This window comes from Thermobia domestica, chromosome 2 (assembly GCF_964235325.1).
Source record: "Thermobia domestica chromosome 2, izTheDome1.hap1.1, whole genome shotgun sequence".
NCBI lineage: Eukaryota > Metazoa > Arthropoda > Insecta > Zygentoma > Lepismatidae > Thermobia > Thermobia domestica.
The window spans coordinates 124,863,754-124,890,713 of NC_137455.1; the positions used below are offsets into that span (position 1 = coordinate 124,863,754).

The 26,960-nt window shown below is 38.5% G+C and overlaps 1 long non-coding RNA gene across 1 annotated transcript in view; it reads left to right on the forward strand.

Annotated features, from left to right (window-relative positions):
* LOC145679730 (uncharacterized) overlaps positions 1 to 26,675 on the forward strand; it is a 40,624-nt gene extending 13,949 nt beyond the window's left edge. Inside the window, exons 2-3 of the long non-coding RNA XR_014130511.1 lie at positions 6,456 to 6,576; positions 26,378 to 26,675. This is a non-coding gene — a long non-coding RNA (uncharacterized LOC145679730). The remainder of the gene's footprint in view (positions 1 to 6,455; positions 6,577 to 26,377) is intronic.
* Positions 26,676 to 26,960: the final 285 nt, after the last annotated feature.

Consider the following 26,960-nt stretch of genomic DNA (forward strand, 5'->3'; position numbering starts at 1 on the left):
CATATATTTATTCTAATGGATTCTTCATTGTGTGCTATAATTATTTTGATGTCTCAATTAGGACTTTTGCATAGTCAATTAACTGCTGTCTTTGATTTTATACAGCATTCATGAAACAACAACAAAAATAGAATTAAAGAACTAAAATTTAGAAACCTTACCAGAATAAATACGAAGTTAAACCTTCTTATATTCTGTCATTGCAACATAAATTCTTAAATAATCTTTATGTAGCTTTTAATTCTATTATAAATACAATATGTATATAAGTCCAGTGAGAAGTTAGTGAAACGTGCGGGACTCAAAAGTTATATATATATATATATATATATATATATATATATATATATATATATATATATATATATATATATATATATATATATATATATATATATATATATATTAAACTGGTTGCTTCGAATCGGGCTCCGCACTAGAGTATAAGGTACTCTCGGTTGTCAATTACACAAAATTACAATATATGCTTTTCTTGACAATCCTAATGATTATGGCATTTGAAGAAATGAATCTTTCTTGAAACTCATTAAACCTTACAAGGGAAGTTCGGGAGAAAGCACTCGTCTGCAGAGAAAATAAGCATGCTATTTTGAACACCAATTCTTGTTGATTACAAAAAACTAATAAAATTCCTGTACGGTTGAGAACTTTTCGAGAGATTCAACGTTAAATGCACGAATGCAGTTTTGATGGTCTGAACTTGCTGTTGCGTGATCGCTGGAGTCCATTCACAGACAAAATTGTCCATTGCAAGTTGGATGACGGATGGCAAAGACTTAATGGTTGAGAATATACCAAAGAACTGCATACGATTTGTACAACCATTTGATTCCGAACAATCAAAGATTATGGCAGGAAATTTGTATATGCATAGTGTGAAACTACTTCATCCGGACGTTATGATGTACCAACGGAACAATCAAATAAAGTACGTGTCTATGCTAATGATTCAGTTGCAATCACCGCAATACATTGGATTGTTTCAGTTTGCGTTCGACAAAGCAGGTTACCGAACAAATTGTATACCTTTTAAATCACCTGTCGAATTTGCTATTCGCTTTGGTTATGCAAACTGTTTCCTTGATGGATGCAACGCAATTGCACATATAAAATGTTCATGGTGCAAGGAAGTATTTTGCCTGCGTCTTTCTTCATACAACAGAACAACAACAGTGATCCATTTTCATATCTAACCTATCATTATTATGAACATTATAATGACTCACAAACCCGTTAGTTATTGCGAAACAGTTTTTTCTGTTACCTGCGATAGATTTCAATTCGTATGCCAATAATGTCGCTTTTAAAGCGTTTAAATGCGCGTACTCATTTTTTCATATAAACTCCCAAGTTGAATCTCTCGAACCGTTCTCAACCCTACAGGAATTTTATTAGCTTGTTGTAATCAGCATGAATTGGTTCATCAAATGGCATGCTTACTTTCTCTGCAGGTGAGTGCTTTCTCCCGAAATTTCCTGTATTGGCTGCTAACACGGAATTTTAGTTGTTAATGCAGTATTTTATAGATAAATCGCAAGGAAGAACGCTGTTTGAACATCAATGTACAGGATTCAAATATTTTATAGAATCTTCGTTCAGATAGCTTTGGTATAAAAATAAGGTACATCAATAAAACAAGTGCAACGTCACAATATACACCACGCAGAGGAAATTAAAAGGAAATGAAATCTTTGAGTTTTACGTCCCACGGATATACTAGTTAGGCTAAAGGAGACGGTGATGATGAGTAAGGAAGGAAATGGTGGAATGAAGAAAGTGGTAGAACCTCAAGGAAATCCACTCACACGGTGTTTGTCCACCACAAAGTTCACTTGGCGGGGGCTGGCATCGAACCCGCCGTGGAGTGCACTTAGCGCCCGTAGATTTAGCGCCCACGTATAATATCGTATACTTAGCGCCCAGAAAATATTTGATGCTTATCAGTGTGCTAGGGTTAACCAAAGAGAGAACTAGTTTATATGTATAAATGTAGTTTCGTACTCAAATCATCTATCCCATCCCCTCTCTTTTGACGACTAAAGAACAAAAATTTTTCACTTGAAAGATCCTGCTATACTTCCTGCACAATTGTCATGTCACTTTTAAAACCCCTTAGGTAAGTTGAAAGAAATGTGTTCTTTTCTTCCTCTTCTGTTCATCACCGTCAGCTCTAACACTCTGACTTTTCATGTACATCTGTAATTACGTACAATTTAATTACGACTTAAGAGCATTACCATATCACCTATGAGATTTTCATATATGGATGTGAATTCATGTGCCAGCGTTATTTTAAAATTTATATAGTTTTAAATAATAATAATTACACGCACCTTAATGCAAATACTACTGCATGGAAAACAGCAATTATTTATGCACATTGCATAACTTCATTTCCTATCGTAAATACAGGGTGTCAAAAAATTCAAATGCCAAAATTTGCTGGGTAATTCTTTATATCAAATGAAAATAAAACGTTCTAATGAACATGTGTCAAGTTTTATAAGCCGCCCTAAACGCAACCAATCACATTTTAAACCCTAGTTTAAAAATAATGAAACATATCGTAAGTAGTTAAAGAAATTCGGCAAGAACTATAATAGTATTTCCTCTATCTAAATATCCATACAAGGATACACTTTTAACCCTAGGACCACGGGCGGCGATTAGGGGGGGGGGCAAAGGGGGGCAGTTGCCCCTCCACTTTCTGAAATGACCCATTAATGTATATAGTTTCATTTGAAAATATAAAGTTTTGTATGTATTATTGGTTCATAGAATACAAATGGTGCCATAAAATATTTGCCGTTCCATGAGTACGTATTGGTTATCTTTCCGTGAAGTTAAGAAAGCTGCAGAAATTGCGTTTTAAAAATGCCACTAAAAAATGACCCAAAAATTAAGCTGTTGGAGCGAGACAATTCGAGCGTACTTTCATTTCATCTTACAAGGGCTCGATATGTTAGTAAGCCGCTCTGGATCTAATTGAGATATCATTTCGCAAGAAAAGAAGTCCTTCACAAGTTATTCTTTAATTGCACAAAAATTGACAGTTCCTAAAACAGTTCTTTTCTTGAAAAATTGACAGTTCTTTTCTTCTTTCTTATAGTAAGGAATATTTTGATTTGATTTTTTTCAGTTTAACATCCTGTTCAGCAGCGAAGCTATATGAGACGTGAACTTAATGATTAACGTAGAGTCCGAACCACGTGAGCTCCCTCCGGGAATTGAACCCAGGTCTCCCACGTCAAAGATGCGTACGTTAACCGCTTAGCCACGAAAGAGCTCAGTAAGGAATATATAATTTCGCAGTGTAATATACGAGTTTAGGGGTGTACATATACAGTTTTGTTATACAATTAAATTTAGTAAATTCAACATAGTTCTAGGTTTTAGGATTATTTTGTATAACTGGAATGTGGAGTGACTAAGTATTGTTGAGTTTTGATGTATTCCAAGAAAATGAAAACTGTATCCAATGGCAACGAACAGCCGCGTAACAACGTTTCAAATATAGGAGGGGGCAAGTCTTTTTGTTGCGCCCCTCTCTCAACAGCGCCCCCCGCCCCCCATCACAGCGTGTAATTTCCATTAATCTTTGCAGTATTACTGCTATGTATTTTTTTTTCGTGTGTGTGGGAAAATAATTGTAATTTACGAAAACAGCTATACATTTGAAAAATTAAAATATTAGACTTACTTGAAGTAAAGACAGCTTCTTCACCCACCCAATGTATTCATTCAACAGAAGAGTTGTACATTAATAAAACTAGTAGATCTCATTTGATTTGCGTTGGGATACGTATGAAGTACAGTTTACTATTAATTAATCACTAAATAGTATGACATGATTGTTCCGTATACGTTCGGCACTAGAGCCACATTCTCACTCTCCAGTAGTCATAGGTTGAAGATATATCACAAACACAATTTTTTTTTCTAAAGTGATCAACAGATTCTCACAATACATCTACACGCACACTTTTTTCTTATTTTACTTTCACACCACATTAATCTTCAAATGTTTCAGTACATAGCTTGAACTGCACTTTGTATTGATATACCGGGCTAGAGATGCAAAATAGCCGGATTTTTGAGACGTGTTTTATTTTCATTAAAAAAAAAAAGAAAAAAACGCCTTTTGGAAAGAAAACGGAAATTTTCGCTCTTTTGACACAACTAGCATCTCATAAGTCCCACGATGGTTGTCTAACCATGATATCAAGTTCTTGAAATTTATACGTCTTGAAATGTGTTGTTTGGGTTGCTTAAAGTCAAACTGGCAGACAAGAAAAAAGTATCACCGCTATTCCAGAAACACTATTGTTTCAGATACTCTTCAATACCTAATATTAGAGCCGAAAAGGCTTCATAATTTTGTCCATGTTTCAGAAGAAAATGTTTCACTAATAGCAGCAGCATAATATGATTTAGTGTAAGGAACTGGAGCAACAAAGCTTAGTGCGGTGGCTCTTGCCTTTTATTTTTCTTCAGATTACTTTTTTTTTTTTTTTTTAAGTTAGACTATGATGGGAAAAGAAAGCTGGAACACACTGTTGTTTCTTCACTAAATATGAAATATTAAAAGAACAAAATCCTGAGCCAAAAAAGCATGGAAAAGATATTCGTTTAAAAAAAACAGTTTTTTCGAGACCTTAAACCACTATATAATATAGTTATTGTTCCCACCACAAACTTTTCACTAAAACTTTTTTTTTTTTTTGTCGTTAAACATTATTCGAAGAACTGTACAAACAATTCATTCGAACTAGAAAACCCTATACATTAACCCTTTTGAGATTTCCACTTTTTTAGGTGAATTTTAGACTTTCAGTCAAGCAGCTATTACGTCGAGACTATTTATCGTAGAATCATGGTTCATACCCCGTTTTATTCGGAAGGAAACAGTGTTTTCCTAATTGGTAAATTTCTCTAATATGTACCTAAGGCAATACAATTCCTGTCCAAATTGGGAAAAAGGATTCTTTTTTTTTTAAAGTCTCAATTTTCTGCGAATTTCTTCCCTCCGGTACACAACATGGAAATGCGAATGTTATGCCCCCCCCCAAAAAAAACCTTTGCTTCACTCCAAACAAAACGAGGTATGAATCATGATACTGGGGTAAATAGTCTAGGTGCTAAAATTAATTTATACTATTTTTTTCTAATATCTACTATTGTTATTCAACAAGCTCTAGTATCCAGACTCTTTATCGTAGGATCATGGTTCGTAACTCTTTGTATTTGTAATGAAGGAATGTTTCCAACTGTGCCATTCAAATTTCCCCATTATGTACCAGAAGTGAAAAAATCCCGCTCAAATTGGGAAAAAGATATTCTTGTCAGGAAAAAATCTTTTTGAGAATTTCTTCCCCCAGATACGTGCTAGCGCCACGGCAGTAGTACAGTTCGAAACATTACTTCATGACAAACAGAATGAGGTACGAACCATGGTCTTACAATGAACACTCTTGACGCTAGAGCTTATTGAATAACAATACATTAGTAACTATTACCCAAAAATGGGGAGGGAAATTTAGTAAATCAGCTCTAGCACCAAGACTATTTATTCTAGGATTGTGGTTTGTACCTTTTTGTATGATACCAGCGCTTTAAATCGTATCACTTGCATGTCCATATCATGTACCTGAGGGTAGAAATTCCCGCCCAAAATGTATAAAGAAAAGCGGGAAATTCAAATTTTCAAAAATTAACTTTCTCGGAAATTTATCTCCTCAGGTATATGGCAGCGCAATGGTAGTGGTACCGTTGGAAACGCTGCATCATTACGAACAAAATGAGGTAAGACCATGATTCTACGACAAATAGGAATGACCGGGAATAGTAAAGTAGTAAATCATTATTTACCCTACGACCATGGTTTGTACCTTGTTTTGTTTGGAATGGTGGTAGGTTTGAAACGGTACCACTCACATGTCCCTGAGAGGAGGAATTCCCGAAAAAGGAAAAAGATCTGAAAAAATCCCCTTTTTCCATTTTGGGCGGGATATTCCCGCTTCTGGTACATAATAGGGAAATTTGAGTGGTACAGTTGGAAACATTTCTTTATTACGAACACAACTAGGTGTGGATCATGATCCTAGGATTAATAGCGATGTGTTAGGATTTATCTCTAAAATTTATCCTTTTCTTTCTTCATTCGTCCATGTCTGTGACGTCACTGCCCCCAGGTATCACAAGCGTGACTGCAAAATGCCCATGAAACACATTCTTCGATGCTTCCCTGCTTGAATGAATGCAAAAACACGCTGTGAAAAGCTTTACTAGAGATTTAAAAATCAAATTCCGAAGGTCGACGCCATGGTTCAGATCTGTACTAAAAGTCCCCAAAGGGTTAATATACTTGCCTTTTTTCTTCTTGTGAGTGATCGATTATCCTTGATTGTTGAACTTCTCATTTATTTTTTTTTCAGAATGTAGAATTAACGGAGAAGAAGCGTATACAGATAGGACATGCCAATTGATAGATCTCAATAAGTAGAATTAACGGAGAAGAAGTGTATACAGATAGGACATGCCAATTGATAGATCTCAGTAAGTAGAATTAACGGAGAAGAAGCGTATACAGATAGGACATGCCAATTGATAGATCTCAGTAAGTAGAATTAACGGAGAAGAAGAGTATACAGAGAGGACATGCGAATTGATAGATCTCAGTAAGTAGAATTAACGGAGAAGAAGTGTATATAGATAGGGCATGCCAATTGATAGATCTCAGTAAGTAGAATCAAATCATATGCATTGATATAAAAGCTCAAGGGTAGTTTTTGAGAAAATTAAGAAAAATAAATTATGTTGTTACCCCAAAAATTGATGCTGAACGAAAACCATGCCATCTATTAAGGTGAAACAAAAACTGAAATATACTCTCATAAAGCTCCTTATTATGAGACTAACATGATGACAATTCGTAGAATGGTTAATGGAATCTAGCCTAAAATTATGATTAACTCTTAAACTTTATTTTGTATTTAACTAAAATATTGCCCAAGGATACGACACACATGTATCACTAAAGCAATCTAACTTTATGACTACCACAGCACATCTAGTACAAAATACAATTTATGCATAAAGATATGTGTAAATGATGGTAAAATGTAGCTACAAACAGATTTTTGGAATGTGTCCAGCGTCACAACCACAGGTTCTGTCTTCTGCGTTGACCTCTATTGAAACCAAAAATGGTAATAATGAATAACTTCCGGTTTCAGTGTTGAGAGCGATTGAACAAATATGGCAACAAATAGTGATAAGCACAGTTTCTTTCAGGGCCGTGCCGTGGAAAATCAGCGCCCGGGGCAAGAGTATACGACGGCGCCCCCATACATATATTCCAAGCAATTTTTCCTATCTATTTTAGTTTTTTCTCCCGAATTTTTCGCCCCCTTACTTCGGTGCCCGGGGCCATCGCGCCGCTCGCCCCCCCAAGGCACGGCCCTGGTTTCTGCTTTGAAAAAAAATACTATTTTCACCCACATTTTTTTCTGGTATCAATCTCGGTAGAAGACGAGCGAATTATGGCTTTTCGATATTCATTCAGCTTCCCACAAACAGGTTCTGTCTTTGATCTGACTCCTGTATTGCAACCAGTAGTTACATATGTACCATTTCCAGTTTCACGATCGAATTCGTATAGTTCGGAATTTATTCTACTTTCATACTATGGAACGGAACTCATTTATTATTAGGATCTCTCGGTGAGACTCACAATAAGGTGTTGTTACTCCGTTCGTCTGGTACTCCGCATTCTTGAACGGCTGCTATTTTTAGACTTCCAAACTGTGCTATGCATCAGTATCGGCAGTCTTATAGTTATAGAACGGCTTTGTCTGTCCGTCCGTCTGTCGACAGCTATCAGAGCAAAAACTGTAAGAGGTATCAAGATGCGGTTTTTGCAACCGATTCAGTGTTCCAAGAATAGGTTCAATTTTCTTCTCTCTTCCGGTTCCATTAGTAACTTCCGGTTTCAACCTTAATAGCGATAAAACAAAAATTATAACAGATAGCGATCCCAGACAGCATGCTTGCTTGCCGCAAGCTTGCCTGTCGCTTTTATTTGATTTTATTTCGCTTCAGCTTATACACAAAAGCTTATTTTTGCTTATCGCAAGCTTTAGTGAGGGCAACCCAAGCTTCACTTGCCGACACTTTTCTTTAAATTGAAGTAAAAAGCCAGCGCACGTTCGATTTTCCGTTGTTCTCAAAAACCACGTGACGCTGACCTCTTAACTTTCGGCGACAAGGTAGTGTTCGCGTTGTTAGTGTCTATTTAGCATTCACCTTGAATAAAGAACAAAACTTAATTATTTTTTAAATTGTACCGTCTGGCACTCTAGCTCACGTACCTATAATGTCGCTCTTTATTTCCTCATATTTTGGAAACCATGAGGCATAACGAATTGTGGTATTTATGTATAAATCACAAATGTGAAAATAGATGGCAGCAGATTTGAGCCTACTTATTTCGCGAAAGAATACAGACCTGTTGTAGATATTTTAATATAAACTTAAAGTTTAACATACATTATAAACTTTATCTGAATGCTGTGTTTAAAGTATAAACATTTTTCTGTGTTGTTATATAAGAAGGTAGAAATTTCAAGTACTCGTGGCTAATATAGCAAGATATTGGATATTGGCAAGAAACAACGTCGCTCAGTCAAACCTTTCACCAGGACATCATTCATGATACCCCTCCTCAACATCAAGCCACACCTCTTCAACATCTTCTTACTCTTTACCATACGACTTTAGACGATAATGACCCCCACAAGGCCGATTTTGCTATATACCGTCCACCTCACCTTAGTCCATGCATTTATCCATCTCTGCACTAGTGTTTTCATCAATGTTGTTAGCAGCGGGCTTCATCTGTCATCATCAGCCCTGTGACGCCCCAGGGCAGAAGATAACCATTCATTTGTCTACACTAACCATATCCCTGTGTTTTGTTGTGGCGTCTATCAGCACTTCACCTCATCTCTCATTTCACAACCATAGCCCGGCCTACTAAATGCAATAGTGAATAATAAATAACCCTACGTATACTGATGCCTTCCCTATGGAAATTGATGCCTCCAAAGCCTTTTTTGAAGAAAGAAGAAGAAGAAGAAAAAAAAAAATGATGACCACAAAAGAATAAAATAAATAAATGCTCCTCAAACTCTCAATGCCCAACTATCAATAAAAGTAAAACCCTATACCTAGTTTTTCCTCCTACCGAAGAAAGGGCGTAACCCTTTGATCGGGTTAACCTTAAAAAAAAAAAAATCGCTCAGTCAAGCGAGCTGGCCACCTGGAGCTCTAACCAGGTTAAAAAAATAGGGTATCCGTAGCTGGTGAAGAAAAGTAAGTGAGTCATTTAGATGTTCCATCCCCATTGGTTGAATTTAGTCGCGAACATCTTATACGGTTGGATTACTTACCTCATCGAGGTGAATGAAACAACTGTCGAAATATTATTACACCTCTACGGAGGTTGGCACATCACATTGATATTATCCGTTGACGACCTTGCTGTTTTTCTTGGCTAAACGATTTATTGTTACTCTCCTTTACGGAGGGTAGCTTATATTTTTGGCATATTTTCTTCACTCTTCATTTCAGCTCCTATGATTGCTACGTCCAACCCAGTCATCTCGAAAAAGAAGACTAAGATACCAACGAAGATAGTCAGCAGATCTCAATACCGGCCTGAGGACTTTCTTGTCCCGCTGGGGCAGCCCACCACCTCAGGCGCTACTGCCAAGCCACGATCATCCTCGACTAACCGGTCAGCGACTGACGTTCCATCCCTTGCTCCACCGCAGGACGACAATGCCATGGACTTTACCCTGATTACTACACCCAAGCGACGTCGCTCGTCATTGGAGTCCACACTGAGCCAACAACATTCATCAGACTTCCCTGCTTTACCAATGAGCAACAGATTTGAGCCTCTCTCTACTCTCACAGCTGACGGGTCTCCTGTGATAGAGCCACGACCCAAATCCACCAAAGAGATTAAACCACCTCCTATTTACATTTACGGCATCCAAAAGACTTACAATTTTACTAAAAGGCTTTCCAAGACCCTCAGAGAATCGCCTCAGGTTCGGCATAAGAAAGAACGAATCGTGATTCAGGTATCTTCTAGGGACGACTTAAAAAACTACTGCGAACAGACGAAAACTGAATACGCTACTGGCATCGCCAAAAGTGACCGACCCCTAAAGGCTGTCGTTCGCAAATTACCAATTGATACAGACGTCGTTGGTCTTCAGTCTGAATTATTCACCTTAGGCTTTAAGCCACTCACGATTCATCAAATGTCTCGTCGGGGTCCCACTGGTGGAGATAGGGTTCTCATGCCCCTTTTTCTCATCTCCCTCGAGAAAACTCCAAACATACAGGAGATCTACAACATAACAGCATTGCTTCATTATAAAGTTACATTTGAGCCGTATCGACCGCCGAGTGTTCTGCAGTGTTACCGCTGCCAACGCCTTGGTCATTCACAAAACACTTGCAAAGCTCAACCTAAGTGTGTCAAGTGTGGGCAGAGTCATTTTACGAAAGCCTGTGCCAAACCAGATGCATCCACGCCAGCAACCTGTGCAAACTGTGGAGGGGACCATCCAGCCAATTATCGCGGTTGTCCCGTCTTTCGCTCCTACTCAGATGCTCTCAAGAAATCAACTTCTTCTGGCCGTAGCTCCAGTCCTAATGTATCAGCTTAACTGGATAATAAGGCACCTCGCAGCGATCGTCCTCCACCACCAAATCAGGATGCTCCCTCTCCGTCCACCACACCAGATAGTGCGTCTACACCATCCGCCAATGACTTTAATCTCCATTCACTTCTCACTTACATCAAAACCTTTAAGAGCCCTCACTACTTCTCGAACATGTCAGATTTCAGTGTTCTGGGAGCGGGGAGAAGGGTAGTGTAGGTGTGGCCATTCGTCTGTCAGTCGAACTCGTCCTGTAGTGTTTCCACTTTGCATTAAATATCGTTATCGGTACTTACACATTTTCCTCTTGTTTTGTCATTTGTTAGGAAAATTCTACCACATTCTCATAGGTGACGTATTCACACAAAAGATACTACAAATTTCTTACTGTTCTTCTTGCAGATTTCGTACAGAACGTTAACATTCTTTTCGAATTATTTTTTTCCTTTAGACAATTCTTTCATATCAAATATGGTAACCTTGAAATTCCGCCCAAAATAGTTCTCATCAATAAAACGTGTAAATTTCGGTTATAAGTTTTCTTTACGGTTATAAGTTTTCTTTAAAACTTTTCACTGCTTGAAAACATCATAGTGAACCTTCCTGACATTCCTACAGACACTAATCTCAGTATAAACGATGAATCCTATACTTCTGGGACAGTTTACTGCAATACTTCCGCGATGCTTGAATGGCAATGAAGTTGCATTGTAGTCGACTTCGAAACTGCCCTGTGCTCTGCAACAGCGCTAGAGATATGAATAAGCGACATACCACACACACACAAATACACACACACACACTCACAACGTGTAAACACAGGTTCTTAGAAACGCGCGCGCAGACTTTTGATACCTGCCGGACAGATAGTAAAATTATTCCCGCACTCCATTGTCCATTGACACGGTTTCCAGCTGTGGAGGAGACCTTTCAGTTTGTCAAAAAGATGAAGGGACTTCGTAATGAGAACTGCTGTGTTGCGTTCCCTGAAGATTTGTTTTTTAGTCACCCATTGTAAGAAAGCATATGCCCTATGCAATTTCAGAAACGTACATCACAATACTTCACACGCAAAAAATGCTAATACAGTGGCGTCACTAAAATATTTTGTTTGGGGGCTGAAAATCTTTTGGGGGGCATACTCCCCAACAACCCAAAAACTCCGTTTAGTATTTTAGAATCATCTTCAATCAAGGACACAATGAAATTCGCTTTTGGGAGAGGGAAGGGGGGAGAGAATATTGTTGCTGCTCTACGCTTTCATATTTTTGTTATCATAGTCATGTTTATTTTTTTCACTTTTATCGTTGCGGAAATGCACATTCTTGTACTTCATCGATTACAATCACGCAATTTTTTCTTTTTTTATTCCTTTCTTTCCTTGATAGTTATTTTTCTTAAAAATACTTCATGAAAAACTTCTTTCTCAGCAATCTTATATTTATATTCACTTCTGACCTGCCTGAAATAGTAATACAATAAGATAAAAATAGGCAATAATAAATAACATAAAATTTCTTAAAAGTTATCCATCTAAAATTTGCCGCATGAGATAGTTTATAGTTGATACCTCACCTTGCGGAAACTAAGAAGTAAAGGAATGAGAAGTTCAGTTCACATAGTATTTCCAAGTGAGAAATACGATAGAAAAGCAAATTACGTCCAGTGGCGTATTTACGATTTTGTTTCGGAAGGGGCTTTCCTAACTTTCGGGTGGGGGAGCTTTGCCTGGAAATGTGAAAATTCTGCAAGATATTTCAGTTAATTTATTATAGTAAGATTTCGGGGCGGAGGTTAAGCCCGGAAGTCCCCCTAAATACGCCACTGATTACGTCATAATCATAATAGCTATCGCTTTTCTCAGCTAAATCTAACACATCAACAAGTATCTGTAGTCGCTCGCCGAAGACTGAACTTCACATTGAGAACTCTATACAGAACGCGTCGCTGTTTGTTGAAGCAAAAAGAAGACAACCCAATATATCATGAGTCTACTGATGGCGTGTTAGAATCTTACTTTTGAAATAAATTTCTCAGTATATAACGTACTTTCAGTGTGAGATTTGGGAGGGGAGCTTGGAAGAAATTTCTGGGCTTTAACCCCCCAAATAAGGCCTAGTGACGCCACTGTACATATAGTCGTCTTCTGAAGATCAAAACGAAATTAGGTAAGAAAATTTGTATATTTTTGAATAAAGTGCTTATATACTGAACTTGCATACAATAAAAAGTCTCATATCACAGAAACAGACACTTTGTATTGGGTCCACTATTTCCCTTAAATGACTACATAGTAAACAACAAGATGAAAAAAATAAGACACATGCTCAAATTGGTTATATTTACATATTAACCATACACTGAATAACTTACGTTTTGATTCTGTTTATTTTCCCATCCCCTCTCTCTTTTGAAGGTACCGTAAGACACGGTTACTTTGCACACGATTTAAGGAATTTTAAAGAAAATCGCATGTAACTTAGAAACGTAATGATTTAGAACACTGTATTTTAAACATATTATAGCTAGATATGTGTGGAAAACATTCGTATAAGTTCATTAGTAAACATTAGGTATGACCATAGTTACTGAAATATAAACTTTGGTGAAAAGTAACCCCATAGTTGGGGTCACTTTACACAACATACACAAAAGTATGTTAACATACGAATATAACGTTTCTGTGCAATGTTTTCCCTTCAGAATTTATACATTTTACTTTCTACATAAAAGTGCATACAGTTTACAAATATTGATATGAGAACGAGGGTACTGGTATCGATACTAAGTATGAATTACCAATATTTGTGAAGAAAATTATGTATTTTCTGGTACCGGCACAGGGACTACATTCTAATAGTTCAGCATATGTCCCACATAAATGCCAACTCAGGAACAGAAAAAAATCCCCGTGAACTGATTTGCGTGGGTTATTCCTTATACCCAAGAATATCATCCCAACCGTAATTAGTGGAAGATTTACGTAGTTTGAGACTTTCAGGCTGAAGTCCACCCAAATTGTATGATTTCTTTTTCAAAAAATCTAATGCTAATCATCGAGCCGTTGACAACCCTAAACTCGGGCCGAGCAGCTATGAACATGTTTGGCCGTCGCTCTATGAGTTTTAACAATTTTTGGCTCAAGCTCGATAACTTGTTCCTCCGGAACTGAGACCCAGAACCTCGTGACCGATGTCCTTCCCTCCTGAAGACTCCTCGAAGACCGAGATCGACAGTCAACTAGTTTTAAGTATTTCAATCCAAACCGCCGACCTTTCATGGTTATACACAGTGTTAATAATAATAATAATAATAATAATAATAATAATAATAATAATAATAATAATAATAATAATAATAATAATAATAATAATAAGCAGCAGTAGTAGTAGTAGTAGTAGTAGTAGTAATATAATCATCATCATCATCATTGATAATTATACTGTCTATGTAGGATATTTGAAGAGAGTACTTGGAACTACACAGGGTTTAGCTAAAAATGGCTCGTTTTGGCTCGACTCGACTCGAAACTTGACCCAAATTCGAGTCGAGTTGGAAGAAATATTTCGAGCCGAGTTTTCGAGTCGAGCTCAAAGATATCTGTTTCAAGTTGAGTCGAGTTTCAAAGAAAACTCGCTCGTGCCCATCCCTAAGTATTACAGTCTTCATTGATAAATCAGTGGCCACCCCTAGAAACCTGGAACGGTGAAACGGATGTCAAATCAGGGAGTTTCTGGGGCAAACTCCATACGTTGTTATTTTTTATCATACCCATTATTACAATTTTGGCCTATTATGATTTGAAGCTAATTGAACTTTCATTCTCATTTGTGAAAATTTTATTATATGGAATATGATTACTTATCATCATTAACAGGAGATGAGCAAATATGGTTTTTCAGAGAGAAATGGAAAGTTTCGCCAATAGGGACTGTTGCTGCCCTAATATTTCTGCTTTACTCTAGCAGAATTATAATCATTGATAATATTACCTCTGCCTTATATTAGCATGTTTCATAGTAAAATATATAACACTAAAAATATGCAAAATTCAAGTCAATTACATACTATACAGTGACCCTGGTGGAATGAGTAGTTACGCTCGTCGCATTCTAATCAGTGCTTGGGTTCAATTCCCTGTGGGACACAAGTGGCTCGTGTCTCACGTTAAACTATAGATCCCGTCCTTTGGACGTCATCATAATCCCATAGAAGATAATGGCAAACCACCATGGGCTTACCTTGCCAAGAGATATTCGGGTTAAAGACCTACTTTCGGGCAGAACACTCATCATCATATAATGTACACTCATGTCCAAAAGTATTGTCGCATGTCTATAAATATGTTGTTGTAGGAATATAATTTGATAACGAATTCTCCCGGTATTTCTTATAATGTTAGTACGTGTATAATCAGCAAAGACATGTATGTGGTAAATTTCATGTCAAAAGAGCAGTAAATAAGAACAATAAAACGAAAATAAAATTTTCTTGTCCATTTAGCAACATTTTGTTTTACTCACTCTAATTTTCGTATTTATAATTCTTTTCCTATGAAATTTACCACAAATATACATTTCCCGATTATACACATAGTATCAGTATTAAAAGTACCCCGCAAAATCATTATCAAATTATATTCTTACAAGAAGACAGTTATAGACATGCGACAATAATTTTGGACATGAGTGTACATCGTTAGTTGTCTTCATTTTTTAAGTTCCGTTTTCTTTCTACATCACTTCAAGTGCAACTTTTTTTTTTTTTTTTTTTTTACGCTAGTAACCTCACCTTACAATACGTACAAGTAAAGTGAGACATTCACCAAAAACAAACAAACAAAAAAAAAAGAAAGAAAGAAAAGAAAAGAAAAGAAAAGAAATAAATAGCTGCAGGCACGTGTAATGTTAGGTGCGTGGTATTTGCAAAAAAAAAAAAAAAAAAAAAGTTTTTAGTATTTGTTGTCAGGGTAACTCTATTATCACTGGCATGGTACTGTAACTTATCATTTAATATTAGCAATGTCCGTTGACTAAATACTAGCCCGGTTTGTGAAATGATGTTCGGGAAGAGAAACCGAAGTCAAATAGCAGTAATAGGTGAGACAATACCAAGAATGTATCTGCAGCACACCAACAAAATGTACTCAAAATTATAGCCTATTTGTGAGGTCCTAGAAAGGATAATGACTCCAACTTTCTGAATTTCTCGTAACCTTCTTTAGACCACCTGATTTTCTAATCAGTAAAGTGTTTTTCCTTTGATTTTCCCTCAGTGATTTCGGTCGCTACTTTACCACAGAACCGAGAATATTTATAAAACAAGAATGCCCTTCTGATAAGGATTGTGAACAGGGACGTACGCAGGGGTGGGTCCTGGGGGTCCGGATCCCCCCGAAATTTCGACTTTTGTATAAATTTAGCCTAAGTTTAGGGGCAATTTTAGGAATTTTGATATAAAATACCCTCATTTTGAGTTTGGACCCCCCTCCCCGAAATAAATTCCTACGTACGGTACGCTACTGATTGTGAATTATGCGACCACCCCCGCCTACTTTACATTGCTTTCAAGCTCTTTACTTCTTCTTTCGCATAGGCAAAGTATCAAAATACTTATAGTCTTTACTGATGAGTGATAAACATAACAGTTATATACTTGATAAAAGAAAGACAGAATTTTTATGCTGAAGACGTCCAGTTGATAGAAAAGCCATCAACATTTAGGGTATTCGGTGCACTAAATTACAAATCAAAATCTTAAACTAACAACTTATCTAAAAATTTAATTAAAAATCTACCCAAGTAATGAATGAAAAATTAAGAAGAAAATTTTGTCAATAGTTTCAAAATTTGCAAATGACATTTAACTTTGTCCGTTCCCACCAGGCAGCTAAATTTTCGCCTCGATTTTTCTTCCTTCTTGCAGAAAGATAAAGGCCGCTCTTCTTCCTTTTCTGAGATGGCATTTTCCTAACGATTACTTTCTTCAAAGCTGCACAAACACAGTGCGGAAGCAAAACAAAAACACACTATGCGTTCGCCCTGGAATTCGGAGATTACAAACCTACCAACAGAGGAAAGGATTCCCGAACGTGACATAAGCAGCCGATTTCGAACGAACTGAACTCGTATTTCGCGCCTCCAAGAAGTTGAGTGAGGCAGACTGCAAGGAATAGTATCACTCCGCGCTGACGTCAGAGAGTGGGTGGGTCTATGCTTGCAGCAAACGCCGCCTATGCTGGCTAGATTTTTTTAAACGTACCATTTTCTTTTTTACGTAATAGTTTAACTAATATGCATTCAAAATAGATTTTGATTTCAGGAACGTTTAGCAAAAGGTACAATCTACAAATCCCTGTTTTTACTTTTTCTTTTACGCAACAATTTGTTTCTCTGTTGAAGAGTAATTGATAGACAAGCTGTCAATTCGATATTTTATTAATACTTTTATTAATTAAAGTTATTTTACCATGCTTATTGGAGGAAAGAACTACAGACAACTGTTACATACAATTTAATCTATCTAACAAAAAAAAGAGCACAACGATATCTCACATGATAAGAGAATTAGAGCGAAAATAGATTACCATGGATTTAAATGGCAATAGCGAACTTGGACAGAATGCAATAACTACTCTTAACTTTGGCCGTATTATCTCTCATCTCAAGAAAGGATTTACTAGACTTCGGGAAGCCACGGATCCTGCGTCCAAGGCTGCTGTCGTCATAGGCTGCTGGTGTACCTCAAGGTGCGGTTCTTTCACCTCTGCTTTACACCTTATACACCGCAGACTTGCCCATTGTGCCACACTGTTTTCCTGCAACATACGCCGATGACATTGCTTTCTTCACGAACAGCAGCAATCTTCGTCTTTCCTACTACTACATGCAGCGGCAACTCAATGTCTTTCAATATTGGGCTACCATCTGGCGCCTAAAAATCAACGCGGATAAGAGCGTTGCAGTCTGTTATAGCAAAAGACGCAGCAGAGCCATCCATCGTTTATACTATGACAACATTGAAGTTCCACACCGTCTGCATGCAAAATACTTGGGAGTTATATTAGATCGAGGCCTTACTTTTGGTCTTCATATCAGGGACATTAAACAGCGAGCCCTTCGAAAATTGTCTGCCCTCTATACTATTCTGCGTTGCAGTGCCTTAAGTCATGAAACAAGACTCCACGTTTTTAAAATGGTAATTTTGTCCACAATCACCTACGCATGTCCAGCATGGCAACATGCGGCACTCAGTCACTTGCGCACGGTCGAGAGTGTGCAAACCAGGGCAGCTCGTATAATAACAGGCCATGACCGATATACGCGTAATCGTCAACTTTTAGAGGACTTAAACATATATCCTATCCGGGACGTATTACATCAACACCATACTCGTTTTTGGGCCAACCTCCCTCGCCACGTCAACCCCGCTATAGCAGCCATTGGCACAGCGCATACACACCGACGAACTTACAGGACGCCATGGTTGTAGCATAACTCTTTACCCACACTCTCCCCCTCAATGCGACAGTTGCAGCTGAAGGTCACATGACGTCGGCGTATCTCATATTCTGACTCACCCCCAAGGGTCTAATTATTTTGTTTTCTATAGCTGTCATCGAGTCAGGGACGTTTGTCCGATACTCGGCACAAAACCACACTTTCAAGCTGAGCTGAGCTGAGCTCAGTCAAGATACAAGAACGGCAAAAAGAAAAATTGGCCTGGCGGGAGCAAGCCCAATAAGTTCCAGTCCGATCTCCCATTAACAACCGAAGTACCTTCCAGTGCATAACCGAACAGACATTGGCCCTTTCGAGAGCCACGTTCAGTGCACCACAAGCGGTCCTTACTAGGGCCACAGTGTATTTCAAGACAATTAACTGAAAAAATCGGTTAAGTGAATACTGTGGCAATGAAGCTTCCTCAAGCCCGCAGCTCAACGACAGAAGAGTACCCCTCCCGGTGAGAAGGCCACCCCTGAACAAGTAGGCACCCTGAGTGATCAGCTAAAAAAAACTCAAATTCATAAGCTTGGGAGCTGTACAGCGCCGCCGTCCCTCATGCTCCAAGCAACTACAAGTACCCCTAAGCTACTAGGACCTGCAGGAGCTCACCTCCCCCTCCTCTAAACCTAAAGAACAAGAAACACCACTGATAGAACAAACCAACACCTTTGCTACATCAGCCAACGCTGTAGAAATGACAGAAATAGAGTCCGCCAGGGACTATGACACTCAAGATGATTAAACACCGGAGGGAGGCTTTCGGCAGCCCAAGAAGCGAGCAAAGCGCACTCGCACCCAGAACATTGAATCACTAATAGAGTTTAAAAACAAATACTCGTCCCTCAAAAACTTACCCGACAACCAAGACAAGGACTCAGCAGACGACCCCCCCACCCAAGAAGAAACCCATTCCGAGGAACGTGCCCCCGTTGCATGTCTACGGACTCTAGAAAGTGCATGCATTTGTCAAAAGTGTGAGTGCCACGTGCAAACAACCCCCCAAAGTGTTTCCATACAAGGACAGTGTGACCATGCGCTGCCAATCAATGGCGGACTACCAAAAAATTGAAACATTCTGCATTCAACAAGAATATCAGTACGCATCAGAAGTACCAAAGCCCTCCAGGCCCATGAAAGTAGTTATACGCAAACTACCTATGGACACCCCTACTCAAGACATCTACGACGACCTAACACCGTAAGTTCCCGGTGAAATCAGTGTCCCAAATGAAAGGCCGCCGCGACGCAAACGGAGAGCGCTCACTGTTTCCGCTCTTCTTGATTGCCCTACACAGACCATGAATCACGAAATCTTCAACGTCAAAAATCTACTCAGCTACTATGTCACAGTCGAAAACTACCGTAGACAGGAAGATCTTTAGTGTTCACCTGCTAAAGAGTCGGGCACACCAAAAGAATGTGCCGTGCTCTTCCACGCTGCGTCAAGTGTGCCGGGCACCACCTCACCAGTGGGTGCCCAAAGCAGACCAGGGACACCGGAGCCAAGTGCGTCAACTGTGAAGCAACCCATCCCGCCAACTACCTGGGATGCCCTGTGCTCAAGGCAGCCAAAGCAAAAAGATTTCCACAACCTCGCAACAAGGTACCGGCTGACACGCAACCGCCCAAGCCCATCAACCCCCTGGAGCACCTCCTCCCACCAACAGCTACGCAGCAGTGACACAAGACAGTGACCCACCCCACCGACAAGATCAGACCACAGGAAGGACCTCCGCCCCGAATAAGACCCTCAAGAACCGCCAAACCACAGACGAGATATCTACAAACCAGCCACCAGCAGGGAGCATCGCCGATACATTGAAAGAAGTCATGACACTCATCCAAGGGCTGAACCTGACAAGCTTTCTGCAAAAACTCCAAGTCGGGCTCAGCAAAGTCTAAGCAGCTACGGACTCCGCATCTAAGTTCACCTCCATGATTGAAGTTGTCGCCAGTCTACTCGATAATGGCTCCGACTCAAAGTCTACTCTCCCGTGACCTCAGGGTTATCCATTGGAACGCAGCTGGAGTCAGCTCCCAAAAACCAAACCTAGAAGATTTCCTACGGCGCGAACAAATCGACGTCGCACTCCTCACCGAGACATTCCTCAAACCATACATTCCTTCCGCATCCGCAACTACACCTGCATCCGTACAGACAACCAAAGACCCCGAGAAGGCACTGCAATTCTCATCAAATCAAACAGCTCACGACACTCTTCCCCTCCCTCAACTCCAATCCCTCGAGGCCACGGGAATTACCATCCACTCACCGGACGCACCCATCCAAGTGATAGCGGCTTACAGGCCACCAGCTACAGCGCTCAAACCTCAAGATCTCCGAGATCTTCGACAACTGGGACACAGCATCCTCATCGGCGGGGACTTAAACTGCAAACACCCGACTTGGAACTCGAGTGTCCAACGCCGGCGGCAACGCACTCCACTAGGCCCTGCAACGAATTGACTTCACACCATCGGCTCCCCCAGAGCCCACGCACTACCCCACCAATGGAGGCGCACCCGACGTACTGGACATGATCCTCACCAGCAACATCGCAATTCTAGATGGATCCCACTCCATCCAAGCACTAGCGTCAGATCATGTCCCGGTGCTACAAACTCTCTCAGTTCGTCATATCCTCCCAGCTTCCCGGCTTCCCACCGACTGGGACGAGTATAAGCTAACACTCTCCAGAAGACTCACCAATCAGTCTACTCTCCCACACTAGCAAGGTGTTTGAGAGAATTCTTCACAGAAGACTCCAACAGCACACAGAAGAGCATAGCATCATCCCTGACCACCAGTTTGGGTTTCGCCCCGGACATTGTGCAGAACACCAGCCAGTGAGGGCAGCAGAAATCATCACCACCAGATTCAACGACGGAGGCCACACCTTGGGACTCTTCCTCGATATAGAGAAAGTTTTTGACAAGGTGTGGCACGAAGGCCTCATCCACAAACTTCTTGAACGGGAATTTTCTCAATACCAGATCCGAATCATCAAATCCTACCTAGCCGACAGGATCTTCCGAGTCGCACACGCAGGCTACGTCACACCACCTAGAAGAGCAAATGCAGGTGTTCCCCAAGGCTCCTGCATATCACCTCTCCTGTATGGAGTATACACAGCCGACATTCCAACCACCCCAAACACTATCATGGCCACCTTCACCGACGACACCGCAGTGTTCGCCCGTCCACTGCGATACGCCACGCTCCAATTCCAAAGGCACATCCAGCTTCTACACGACTGGACGTTGAGCTGGAAAATAAAAATAACCTTACAAAGACAGCAGTAGTAGACTTCACGAGGACAAAACGCAAGGAGAACATCCGCTTCGCAATGGATGGGACAGCCCTGACCCTCAAGGAAGAAGCAAAATACCTGGGAGTCATCCTCGACCGAAGAGTAACTTTTGCCCTACACCTCCAGGCAGTGACGCGGCGAGGACTACAAAGATTCCAGGCTCTACTACCACTGTTATTGTCCCCTTCGCTACCTCTGGAAACGAAGAGGCACATCTATATCACTTGCCTCCGTCCCATCATGCTGTACGCTCACAATGCGTGGCAGCACCCAGCCAAAACCCACCTACGACCATTAGAAACGATCCAGAACAAAGCCGCCAGAGTAATCACGGGTCATTCCAAAGACACCAGAATCACACAAATCCATGAAGATCTTTCCCTGCCAATGCTCCAGGAGGTGAGAACAAGACAAGCAACCAACTTCTGGAGGAACACCACCATCTCCACCAACCCCGAAATCGTACCTTTAAGTCACTCCAACCCCAGAAGACACTGCCACAAAATGCCACGCCCTCCATGAAGAAACCCTAACTCCGCCCAACAGATGACGACCAAGAGAGGGAGCGCGACAGTTGCGACCCTAGCAACACAGATACACCTAACACCAACCACGCCAAGCTAAAACAGAAGTGGAAGGCATGTGCTCAAGCCCGAAACTTCTACCAAGGAGACCAACGCCAAGACAAGTCTGAAGTTGCTTAACACAACAAAATTGTTATGATTATTTTGACGTTTTATAGAAATAGATCGGGGACGAAGATGCTTTTACGGCTATGCATTTGCTTCTATAATTGGAAAAGTCAGTTAATAGTTATATGTCATAGATATTTTTGATGTTCTGAAGGATTGTAGAATGGATTTAGTCAGACGATCGATATATACGGATTTCTTACTGTTTTATCTAAATTCGCTTCCCATAAGCTTGCATATGGCTTATTTAGCGTGTCTTTCGCTTGCAGTAAGCTTAATAAGGCTTGACATTGATGAGTTACGCTTATACTTGGTTTGCGTTTGGAATAATTTGACTTCTGTTTCGCTTGTGAAAACAATCTTACCGCAAACCTTGCCCTGATGTAACTAACTAACCATTCACAAGCTTGCAGCAAGCAAATTGGCTTGCATAGTACAGCTTGCGGCAAGTCAATTGACCTGCAAAGGCAACCTTGCAAAAAGTTAAAATTGCTATCTGGGATAAGCAGTTTTTTTGCAAACAATTCAGTGTCTCAAAGCAACGTATCATGGCAGTGCTAAACACTGTATGAAAACTGAAAGTAGTTGAAATTAACTACTAATTCCGGTTTCAATACTGATTTCTATAGAACAAAAACGGTAAGAGATATCGAGATGTGTTTTTTTGCAATTGATTCAACATCCCAAGAATAGGTTTTATTTGCTCCATTAACCCACTATTCAAACCGGAAGTGGTGAGAATAAATCATTTCTGGTTTCAACATTTATCACTATAGACAAAAATGGTAATATATAGAGACAAGCTGTTTTCTGCAGTTGATTCAGAGTGTCAAGAGAAAACATCATCACAACCCGTAAGCAAAACCAGAAGTGGTAGTAATTCGGGTTTCAATACCGATTTCCGTACAGCAAGAACGGTAAGACATAGCAATCGACTCAGCTTCCAAAGAGTATGTTCCTTCTCCTCCTTTATCCATGTATTCAAACCGGAAGTGGTTCAAAATTAATGATATCTAGTTTCAATCTTTATCGCCATAGAACAAAAATAGTAAGACATAGCGAGTAATAAATTTCTGATATGGGTTCAATATTCGAGGAATAGGTTCTATCTTTAATGTTACTAATCTTGCAACCAGTAGTTATAAATGTACTACTTGAAGTTTGAGTATTGATATTGAATTTTCATAGTTTAGAAGTCAACTGTAATTTTACACTGTAAATTGTGACTTACATGTTTAATTTTGTATTTTGCAATTAGTAGCTGCAGCTGCTAGATTACCTCGGCCGAGTTCGTTAATGGAGTCATGGTTAATGGAGTCTGTATTAACGCATAACAGCAACGTTAACGTATTAACAATTGCTATATAGCACACATCCCATACATGTAAGCGAAATTTTGAGTTCTGCACTTTACACTTGATAGCTAGAGCGATTATCTCGGCCAAGTTCGTTAATGGAGTCAATCCGTTAACGCATTAATGAATAACGACGACTTTAATCGTGGCTATCATTCCGTTAACGTATTAACGGATAACACCAACTTTAAAAGTTGCTATCTATAGCCAATATCCCATATGTGTAAGCAAAATTTTGAATTCTGTGTTTTGCAATTAATACCTAGAGCAATTATCTCGGTCAACTTCGTTAATGGAGTCAATCGTTAACACATTAACAGATAACTAGGAATTTAACGGTGGCTGTCAATTCGTTAACATATTAACGGATAACACCAACTTTAACGGTTGCTATCTATAGCCCATATCCCATACATGCAAGATAAATTTTGAGTTCTGTATTTTGCCATTTATAGCTAGTGCCATTATCTCGATCGAGTTTCTTAATGGAGTCAATCTGTTAAAGAATTAATAAATAACGACGACTTTAATGGTGGCTCTCATTCCGTTAACGTATTAACAGATAACACCAACTTTAAAAGTTGCTATCTATAGCCCATATCCCATATGTGTAAGCAAAATTTTGAATTATATTTTTTGCAATTGATAGCTAGAGCGATTATCTCAGCCAAGTTTGTTAATGGAGTCAATCCGTTAACACATTAACGGATAACTAGGAATTTAACGGTGGCTCTAAATCCGTTAATGTATTAACGGATAACAGCAAATTTAACGGTTGCTATCTATAGCCTATATCCCATACATGTAAGCGAAATTTTGAATTCTGCATTTTGCAATTGATAGCTAGAGCGATTATCTCGATCGAGTTTGTTAGCCAATCCGTTAATATTTTTAATGGATAACGGTGATTAACGGTGTATATCCCATATAATTAATAACATAATTAATTTTACGGTAAAACTATAAGTTGCAGCGAACATTCTGTAAAAATTTGAAAAACATTAAAATAAATTGCGTTTTGTCTTTCAATAACTTAAAATGTTAAGTTTATGCAGCATGTTGACTATTGCAGCAGTTGTTGCTTTTGGTACTGTTAAGAGATACACGATCTCAAATTAGGGCTCGTTCGACAAAATTCTACAACTACTATAATATACCAACCACTTACAGCTGCTAATTGCAATTTGATAGTCTTGTGAAACTTTTTTTTTCTTTTTGTTTTTAGTTATTCGTGTAGCGTGACTCGTATGATGGAAAGAACTTCATTACACAGTCATGTAAAACTGGGACTTACTAAAAGGATACTCGCTATAAAAATCTTTAAGCAACGGCTGTTTATTTCTTTTTGCTGCCCCCTCAAGCATTTTGTTAGGTTTCTTCTCTGGTCAAATGGTATAAACAGCTACGGATAGATGGACAGACACATTGACTGCTGCCATGCAAACAAAATTTTTATAACAAGAAAACGAGAATGACAAAAGGAGTTTTTTTTTATTTCTTTCTTAAAAATAATAGTAATAATAATAATAATAATAAAAGAAGCCATCTACACGGTTACTATTACTTATAGGCCAAAAGCAAAATTCCACGCCATGTTCAGCAATTTGTACTTACAAGAGTGGTAGGAACAGGAAAATAAGGTGCTAAAAGGTTTTCTAAACGGACTAAGCATTTTCAAGATTTTATTATTATTTTTTTTGTCAAAATAGTAATTCTATTGTTGATATTTCTTTTCTTTTTCCATCCCCGTCCCCGCCTTGCTTTTGTTTCCTTCACCATTATATTCTGTTAATTTTCGGATCACGTTGCATGCATATATTCTTTTCCTTTTTCGTTTTTTTCTTTTTCTTATTTGAAAAAAAAAACTTTCTTTGAAAGCTTTATCGTTCAGTGGTACATGTCGCTTATAATGTTATCAAGTTAAGTTTTAAGATTCTTCTGTTTTATTTTCTTTTTTAACATAATCGTATAAGTTTTATTATATAACACGCAAATACATGAGCACGTACACTCAAAGGACATGTGTTCAAAGCTTTCTTTCTTTGGTTTTAAAAAAGAAAAAAAATTAAAAAGTCGAACCTCTGAAGTTAATTAGTACGTGTATTTTTCTGTCATTAAGATATGTGTTGTTCCATTCCCAGGATAATTTTGTTGTACTTATAAAAAACTAGTTTGTCAATGGAAACTACATTCTAGTATTTACACACTCATCAGTTAGAACAGAAAGTTAGTTCCTTAGTTGTTTTACAGCAACAAATGTTAATAAAGTTGTTTTGATGAACATTTTTCGTGTGTGTCTTCTTTCTTTAAATTAATTTCCAACAACTAACATCAATTAGTGAACTTTGAATTTTGGAGCACACTAATCCAATTTATATTAAGATAAAATGATATTAATACTGAGGTAAGAAGGTATGAATAAGGTATTGAAAAAAATTAACCGATGGATTCTTGTAGTTTATTATTGTAAACAGTATCGTATTTTTGGATCAAAAGATCCAATACATTTCAATCAAAAATTTTCTTGTAGGCCTTATATCTGGAAAACTACATATATTGTGTAGTCAAACCCAAATTATCACTTAACTCAGTATCATGTGTTTATTCCATTAAAAAATTACGAAAACTCGATTTAGGATTTCAAAAATTTTGTGGCCCCTAAACCAGAAACTAATTATTGGCCAAGATCGCAATCTTTTGATGCATTTTTTAATCATTCCTAAAATTCTTGTTTTTAAATCTGTTTGTCTAATTCAGGCTGCTGGAAATGAGTGTGAATCTTGGTAATATATTAGTCGTTTTTTGCTATCAACCATTCAAATACAGAAGTTCTTATACCAGAAAAGAAGAGCTAAGGTCGTGAAGCAAGGTCAAACTATAAATCGAATTTGGAAATAATATGCAACCAGAGACGAATATTTTCTAATGGATTCAACGTTCGGAAGTTAGAATAGGTATTGGGAAGTATGAATGTGAAGATATATATACTAAATTACTTATTTAACAATGAAAATACTTAACTGTAACTTGTTTATTATGTGATTTAAAAATAAACTATTTCTGACAACTTCAAATTGTCTATTTTGAGAACGATACGCATAGAGTGGTTTGTTTCTAGTCTAGTAGGAAGAATATTAAGTTTTTAATTTTGAGTGGTCCCTTTAGTATCTTAAATATTCACCTATTTTCTTATTTCTTCTTACGACAGATCTTTTCTAAAAATTAATTGGCTCGCTTTTGTTTCTATGATGAATTATTGCTTTTGTCCTACTTTAAAATTAAAGCAAAAGTAATCTTCGGAAAAATAGTTGTAGCTTTTGATCCTCTATTTATTACATTT